Source organism: Dama dama, chromosome X (genome assembly GCF_033118175.1).
Source record: "Dama dama isolate Ldn47 chromosome X, ASM3311817v1, whole genome shotgun sequence".
In the NCBI taxonomy this organism is placed as follows: Eukaryota; Metazoa; Chordata; class Mammalia; order Artiodactyla; family Cervidae; genus Dama; species Dama dama.
In genome coordinates this window covers 13,234,984-13,244,078 of record NC_083714.1, presented here as the reverse complement: position 1 = coordinate 13,244,078, position 9,095 = coordinate 13,234,984, and positions in this window count along the sequence as shown.

Below are 9,095 nucleotides of genomic sequence, written 5' to 3'. Positions count from 1 at the left end.
CAAGGATTCCAATTTCTCTGCATGCTTATCAACATTTGATATCACTTAAAAAAAATAATAGCCATCTTGACAAGTGTGAGGGGTATCTCATGGTTTTGAGTTGCATTTCCCTGATGATTAGTAATATTGAGCACCTCTTCATCTACCATCTGTCTATATTCGTAGACCTAACATTTGTATGTCTTCTTCGGAGAAATATCTATTAATGTCCCTTGCCCATTTTTAAATCACATTTTTATTATTTGCTGTTGAGTTGTAGGAGTTCCTTATATATTTTGAATATAAACCACTTATCAGGTTTAGAATTTGCAAATATTTTCTCCCACTCTGTAGGTTGCCTTTTCATCCTGTTGATTATTTCCTTGGCTGTGCAGAGCTTTTCATTTGATGTAGTCCTACTTTTCTGTTTTTGCTTTTGTTTACTGTGCTTTTGGCCTCAACTCCAAGAAGTCATTGCCAAGACTAATGCCAGGAAGATTTCCGCTTGTTTTCTTCTAGGAGTTTAACAGTTCTAGCTCTTACACATTTAGATTTTTGATCCATTCAAGTTAATTTTTGTATATAGTGTAAAGTAAGAGTCTAACTCATCCCTTTTCAGTTTTCCAATTATCATTTGTTGAAAAAACTGTCCTTTCCTCACAGGACAGTGAGGACAGTGTATTCTTGGCTCCCTTATTAAAGATCAGTTGACTCTATATGTGGGTTTATTTCTATGTTCTCTATTCTGCTCCATTGGTCTATATGTCATTATGCCAATACCACACTGTTTTGATTACTGTAGCTTTGTAAAGTATTTTGATATCAAGAGTGTGATACTTCCAGCTTTATCAGGATTGCTTTGGCTATTCAGATTTTTTTGTGGTTCAATATGAATTTTAGGATTATTTTTCTGTTTCTATTTAAAAAATTGGAATTTTGATGGGAATAATACTGAATCTATAGATTGCTTTGTGTAGTAAGGACATCTTTAGAATATTAATTCTTCCAATCCATTATGTGGGATATCTTTCCATTTATTTGAGAGTATTCCTTAATTTTCTTTCATCATTGTTTTATAGTTTTCAGTGTGAAAGTCTTTCACCTCCTTTGTCAAATTTATTCCTAAGTAGTTTATTATTTTTTGATGCTATTGTAAATAGGATTACATTTTAAATTTACTTTTTTGTATAGTTCATTATTAGTATATAGAAATGCAACTAATTTTTGTATGTTGATTTTATTCCTGCAACTTTATTGAGTTCACTTTTAAGTCCTAATAGGTGGGGGTTTTGTTTTGTTTTGAGTCATTAGGGTTTTCTGAGTATAAGGTCAAGTAATCTAGAAACTGGGATAACTTTACTTCTTCATTTCCAATTTTGATGTCTTTTATTTCATTTTCTTGCCTAGTTGCTCTGGCTAGGACTTCCAGTACTAAGTTGAATAGGAGTGGTAAGAAAGGGCATCCCTGTCCTGTTTGTGATCTAGAGGAAAAGCTTTTAGTTTTTCACCCTTGAGAATGATGTGAACTGTGAGCTTATTGTATATGGCCTTTATTGTTTTGAGGTACATTCCTTCTCTACCTATTTTGTTGAGAGTTTTTATCATGAAAGGGTGTTGAATTTTGCCTAATGCTTTTTCTGCTTTTATTGAGATGATAATGTGATTTTAATCCTTCATTTTGTTCATGCAGTATCATATTTTTTGATTTATGAATTTGAACCATCCTTACATCCCAGGGATAAATCCAATTTGATCATGATATATAAATCTTTAAAGTGCTTTTGAAAAACCAACTTTTTAGAACTTGGAATGGGTAAGCATTCTGCTTAGGTGGAATGACCTGAATTATAACTTAAAAATGCCAACCTTACAACTAGAATAGACAGCTGATCACTTTGATCTGAGAAGTGCCAAAACTCCCTTTATTTTTCTATTCAAAAAGTGGCCCATTCCCCTTTGCCTACCTGCTACTGATGCTTGAAATTGAAATGATAATATTATAAAATAATTCCTTTGTCATAAATTTCTCCCCACCCCATGTTTAAAAACAAACACCATTTGTTGGAGGGAGAAGGGGGAAGTATCAAATATTATTATTCTTTTATATATCAGTGGAAATCACTTGGAGAGTTTCTTTCTGTAGAGTTGCTTTTCCTCTCCATTAATAGAGGGGGCAAAGAAAGCCTAACTAGAAGCTTGAACACAAACTTTGCCTGCTGGATAATTTGCCAAAGGTGGTTCCTAACCAAGGCCTAAAATAGAGCCTTTTCAAGAACATGGTAATAGAAAACATTTTACTTGTACTCCATGTCTCTTCTTCACTATTTTATTCAACAGATATTTACTGAATACCTATAATGTTTCAGGCTGGGCATGGCCCTGGAGATACCATAGTGAGCAAAAACAAGCAGGGAACTTACAAATTTGACTTTATATAAAGCCATGTTGATGGACATTATTGCCCTTTTCCTCCTGATGTGTGTATAGTTTCTTTTCCTGGTAAAATTTCTTGGCCAAGCCTTATATGCCCCCACTTTTTTTTCTTGTAGCTACAGGCCTAGCTTGCCAGGTGGCACAGTGGTATAGAATCTGCCTGCTAATGCAGGAGACTCAAGAGACATGGATTCAATCCCTGGGTTGGGAAGATTCCCATGGAGAAGAAAATGGCAAACCCTCTCCACTATTCTTGCCTGGTAAAGTCCATGGACAAAGGAGCCTGGCAGGCTACATTCCATTAGGTCGCAAAGAGTCAGACACTACTGAGCCACTGAGCACTCACACACGCCTAGGATAAACCAGGTTCTCAATGTATCCTTCCTCATAATGATGATATGATAGTGAATGGTTCTAGGAGTCCAGATTTTCAGTGTGGCATAACTCCAGCAAGGGTGGGGGGAACTTCACATTGTAAGTACTTGATAGAGGATTCTAGACCAAAATTTAAAATGATCAGGAACTGGATCTGCCAGGTAGAAGCAAGTGCTAAACCCTTTAGCAAAATCTAATTAGAACAGCAAAGCCTAGGAAATGTTGAATGAATTCAGAAAGCAGTTTAATAGTGCAGAGGTTTAGAAAACCTCTTCCAAGTACTGCTTGGAAGAAGTACAGAATCCCAAGATCAGTGTAGGTCAGAGAAGAAAAGGACTTGAAGATCCTCTAGTTCAACTGAGGGAGTAAAAGAGAAACCTAAAAGGGGTAATGATATCTTCAATGTCATATGGTGAGTCAGTGGCAGTCCTGGGTTAAGGATCCACGTCTTCCAATTCCTAATGCAGTCCTCTTCCCAAACAGCAAGGAAGAACTATATTTACTGAAGGACAGCTGTGTGCTCAACATTCTGTCTTATTTAATCCCTTACCTCAAAGGCATTAAATTTACCTCTTATTTTGTAGATGAGGCAGTTAAGAAGCAGAACTAATGTGCCAAAGGTCATACTCCCAAGACTTCCACTCTCAAAGACTAGAATAGCTTCATATAGAGTACAATGTGATTGGAGGCCCATTCCCCCAGTTGTGCAATACTTCACCCTGAGGGAGGGGTCTCCAGGTTTGGCTGGAACACCAGTGACAAATTTCCTCCAGTTGGATGATAAATTTCTGTTCATCCCTCCCAGTTTACTCCATCCATCCCTCTTATTAACTAATTTATTATTTCAAGGGGAACAAGAGATTTAAAAAAAAAAACCACCAATGAATCATTCAGGTTCAATCTGGGTACTATAGAGGGTACAATAAGGATGGTCTCAGTGATTTCATAGATTAGGGGCTGTTGGCAGGCAGTGCTTGATCAACTGGGGTACAAATCCCCATCCTGCTACTATGTGCTCTTAGGAAAGCTACCCTTTCTGAGCCTTAGTTTCATCATCTGTAAATGAGGGTAATAATAGTACCTACCTCAAAAGGTTGTGATGAGTTGATTTTATTTATTTTTTGTTTGTTTTTACTTAGTTATCACTATCATAATTTTATTTTTCATTGAAGAATAGTTCATTTACAATGCTGTACCAATGTCTGTTATACAGCAAAGTGACTCAGTTGTATACATATATACATTCTTTTTTATATTCTTTTCCATTATGATTTATCACAGGATATTAAATATAGTTCCATGTGCTATGTAGTAGGACCTTGTTGTCTGTCCATCTTATATAAAATAGTTTAAATCTGCTAATCCCAAACTCCCAGTCCTTTCCTCCCCACCCACCCTCTTGACAACTACAAGTCTGTTCTCTATGTCTGTGAGTCTGTTTCTGTTTTTTAGATAGGTTCATTTTTGCCATACTTTAGATTCCACATATAAGTGATACCATATGGTGTTTGTCTTTCTTTCTGACTTTCTTTTCTTTGTACGATAATCTCTAGCTGTTCCTGTGCATGAGTTCTTAGTCACTCAATTGTATCTGACTCTTTTGTGATCCCATGGACTATGTATAACCCACCAGGCTCCTCTGTCTATGGGATTTCCCAGGCAAGAATACTGGAGTGGGTTGCCATTTCCTCCTCCAGCTAGTTGCACCCATGTTGCTGCAAATTATTTCATTCTTTTTAATGGCTGAGTAGTATTCCATTATATATATAAAACACACATGCACTACATATTCTTTATCCATTCATCTGTTGATGGATATTGAGTTTTAAAAATAAGGTAATACATGCAGAATTTAGCCCAGTGTTTGATACATAGCAAGAACTCAGTAAGTCTTAGCCTTTTATCTCCTAGTGCTAATTTCTGATTTAAATGTATAACTTCTGGGAGATAACCCATCAAACTAGGTATATTTGGGGAAGAAGAGGCAGTTAATTGGCCTCGTGGCTCTGCTGCTGTCAATAGAGCTCTGCTCGCCATATAGAATGACCTTCATTCTGCCAAATCCTAGTGGTTGAAAGAGTGAGGTCCTAAAAAGACAGCTCCTACAGCTCAGTGTCGTTGTCCCAGTACAAAAATAGGGACCTGTCCCATGCTACTCCAGAGAAGGGGCTGCTCCTAGACTGACCTGGCTCCCAAGTTTTGTCATGCCAAATAAGGAATCAGGGCCAGGGGAGGATGGAGAGAGAAGTATGTGGCTCCTGACTAGAGCTCACCTTGTAGTGCTAGGCTGAGAGAGCTAGGCTGAGTCCCCATCTCAACACTTTGTCCATCGTAAATCTCACCCAGATGCTTTCAACAGAGCACACAGAATGCATCTGTTTCAGGGAAGGAAGGTTGCACTAGATCATTTTCCAAAGTCTAGGAATAAATTTGATGTCTTTATGCATATAAGCAGTGCAGAACTACCTTTCTACCACCTCCAAAGCAAAGTTGGAAGTTTCCCCCTCAAACCTACATACCCAGTTCATGCTGTTTTTCGATCTGTCTCCTCAACTGTCATTCTGACCGTCCTTTCCATGAGCTTTCACCTGCTCACAGATGATGGAGCATACTATTATGGTAGGTCTGTAAGATCCAGCAGATGTTCCTCTGGCTGGTTTCTTGAAGAGTCAAATTTTCTCTTAAAATGAGGGATGAAAGTCAAGATAATAACCAACAGACCTAGCACAGGCAGAATTGTTGCTGGCAATAAGCAACCAGTTCGGTTTGCCCAGTTCATACCAGTGCTGATTATTAGCATGAAGAATGTCATACCATTATTTTGATCTTTGTTTGGAATTTACAATTCACTAAGGATTTTCCTCATTAACATCACTCCCAAGCAAGTAATTCTTTTTCTTTTTATATCCAGTGATGCTATTCTTAACTTTAGACCAAATTTAATGTTTTATTAATTGATTTCACAAACATTTATCTGGTATCTACTATGCGTTGGCTAGGCATTAGGATGATGAAGAAGATCGCTAGGAAATTCCATTACAGGGGGCTCTGCTCCCCATAGAAAGTTGCCCTCATTGCCCACCCCTCATAGTTGAAAGTGTGAGGTCTTGTAAATACAGAGATATCAAACAGTTCAGTATTCTTGTCACAACATAGACCAGAAATGGGGGCTGTTTATAAATCAAAGGAACACCTTTCCTAATGGGTGTAAGTATGAGGCACAGGTGGAAAAACAATGAACTCAACGTGGGAGTGTTAACTAAGGCTGAACAGAGTGGTGAACACTTCATTTGGGTTTTGGTGGTAGAAGGTTCATCAGGAGAATCTGAAAGTGGAGTATGGGAAGAAGGAGAAGGACATTCCAGGCAGAAGGAATGGCATTTTCCAAATCCTATGCTTGACAAACTATGTGATACATGTATGTAGAACTGTAAAAAAATTTACTATAGCATCAGATGAGAACAGGGAGATGGGGGTATAGAGAAAAACAAGGGTCAAATGGAGAAAGGCTTTGCATGCATTGTGTTGAAAGAGTTCTCCACATTTACTGACTCCACTTCATTAATTCCCATTCAGTGGGACTTCCCAGGTGGTCCAGTGGCTAAGACTCCAAAGCTTTCAATGCAGGGTTCCCAGGTTTGATCCCTGGTCAAGAAACTGGATTGCACATGCCACAACTAAAAAGGTCCTATGCGCTGCAACTAAAAGATTCCACATACCATAATGAAGATCAAAGATCCCTGGGGCCAACACTAAGGCCTGGAGCAGCCAAATAAGTAAAAATAAATAAATAATTTAAAATACATTATAAAAAATTCCCATTCATTTTTGACTCATTGTGGGTCCTTCCACTTGCAGCCTTAGTCTCTGAATCCAAATCTGATGGACAGATACCTTTCTATCTTTAGCTTACCTGACTTCTCAACAGAATGTGAGATGTGATAAACACTTTTCATCTTGAAAGTGTCATCTTCCTTAGATTGTAAGACACCACTAGCTCCTGGACTTTGCTGTTTCTCCATACCATTCATGGAAGTTTTCATTATGACCTTCCTTTTCTCTGCCTGAACTTTGTGTTGTGGGTTCTCAGGGCTTTGTCCTCTGACTTCTTACTTTACTCTGCAACTCTCTTTTGTTGATCTTACACACTGCCATGTCTTCAGTTGCCCTCTATCAATTGATTACACTCAAATTTATATATCTAGCTCAGCTTTCTGTTATGAGATCAAGTATGTCAAATTGTCGACTTGCTACTTGGAACTTGCTACTTGATTAGTCTACAGACATAATCAGTTCGACATGTCTAATTGAATATGATATACTTCCCACCCCTTCCTTTAGTGTTCTCTATCTTGGAGACTTGTATCATTTTCCAACCAGTTGCATAGCTCAAAATCATCTTGGAGTCCTCCTTTTTTCTCCCATTACCTTCTACATCTTATCAGTCACTAAGTTATTATTGGTTTGACCTTCTTAATCTCGTTTATATTTTTAATCCTTACTACTTTCTTTGTGTGCCATCCTTTCCTTTTATAAGTTTTCAGTTCAGTTCAGTTCAGTTCAGTTCAGTTGCTCAGTCGTATCTGACTCTTTGTGACCCCATGGACTGCAGCACGCCAGGCCTCCCTGTCCATCACCAACTCCCAGAGTTTACTCAAACTCATGCCCATTGAGTCGGTGATGCCATCCAGCCATCTCATCCTCTGTCGTCCCCTTCTCCTCCTGCATTCAATCTTTCCCAGCATCAGGGTCTTTTACAATGAATCAGTTCTTCACATCAGGTGGCCAAAGTATTGGAGCTTCAGCATCAGCCCTTCCAATGAATATTCAGGACTGATTTCCTTTAGGATGGACTAGTTTGATCTCTTTGCAGTCCAAGGGACGCTCAAGAGTCTTCTCCAACACCACAGTTCAAAAGCATCAATTCTTCAGCGCTCAGGTTTCTTTATAGTCCAACTCTCACATCCATACATGACTACTGGAAAAACCATAGCCTTGCCTAGGTGGACCTTTGTTGGCAAAGTAATGTCTCTGCTTTTTAATATGCTACTTGGTTGGTCATAACTTTTCTCCCAAAGAGCAAGCAACTTTTAATTTCATGGGTGCAATCACCATCCACAGTGATTTTGGAGCTCAAAAAAATAAAGTCTCTTACTGTTTCCATTGTTTCCCCATCTATTTGCCATGAAGTGATGGGACCGGATGCCATGATCTTAGTTTTCTGAATGTTGATTTTTAAGCCAACTTTTTCATTCTCCTCTTTCACTTTCATCAAGAGGCTCTTTAGTTCTTCACTTTCTGCCATAAGGGTGGTGTCATCTGCATATCTGAGGTTATTGATATTTCTCCCAGCAATCTTGATTCCAACTTGTGCTTCCTCCAGCCCAGCGTTTCTCATGATGTACTCTGCATATAAGTTAAATAAGCAGGGTGACAATATACAGCCTTGACATACTCCTTTTCCTATTTGGAACCAGTCTGTTGTTCCATGTCCAGTTCTAACTGTTACTTCCTGACCTGCATACAGGTTTCTCAAGAGGCAGGTCATGTGGTCTGGTATTCCCATCTCTCAAAATTTTCCACAGTTTATTGTGATTCACACAGTCAAAGGCTTTGGCATAATCAATAAAGCAGAAATAGATGTTTTTTGGAACTCTCTTGCTTTTTCAATGATCCAGCGGATGTTGGCAATTTGATCTCTGGTTCCTCTGCCTTTTCTAAAACCAGCTTAAACATCTGGAAGTTCATGGTTCAAGTATTGTTGAAGTCTGGCTTGGAGAATTTTGAGCATTATTTTGCTAGTGTGTGAGATGAGTGCAATAGTGCAGTAGTTTGAGCATTCTTTGGGATTGCCTTTCTTTGGGATTGGAATGAAAACTGACTTTTTCCAGTCCTGTGGCCACTTCTGAGTTTTCCAAATTTGCTGACATATTGAGTGCAACACTTTCACAGCATCATCTTTTAGGATTTGAAATAGCTCAACTGGAATTTCATCACCTCCATTAGTTTTGTTCATAGTGATGCTTCCTAAGGCCCATTGACTTCGAATTCCAGAATGTCTGGCTCTAGGTGAGTGATATTTTTTAAGGTTTAAAAAATATTTATTTATTTGGCTGCATTGGGTCTTAATTGAGGCAGGCGGGATCTTTGTTGTGGCATACCAGCTTGTCTCTAGTTGTGGCATGTGGGCTCCATAGCCCTGAGGAATGTGCGATCTTAGTTCCCCAACCAGGAATCAAATGTGCATCTCCTGCATTGGCAAGCAGATTCTTAACCACTGGACCACCAGGGAAATCCCTGCCATCATT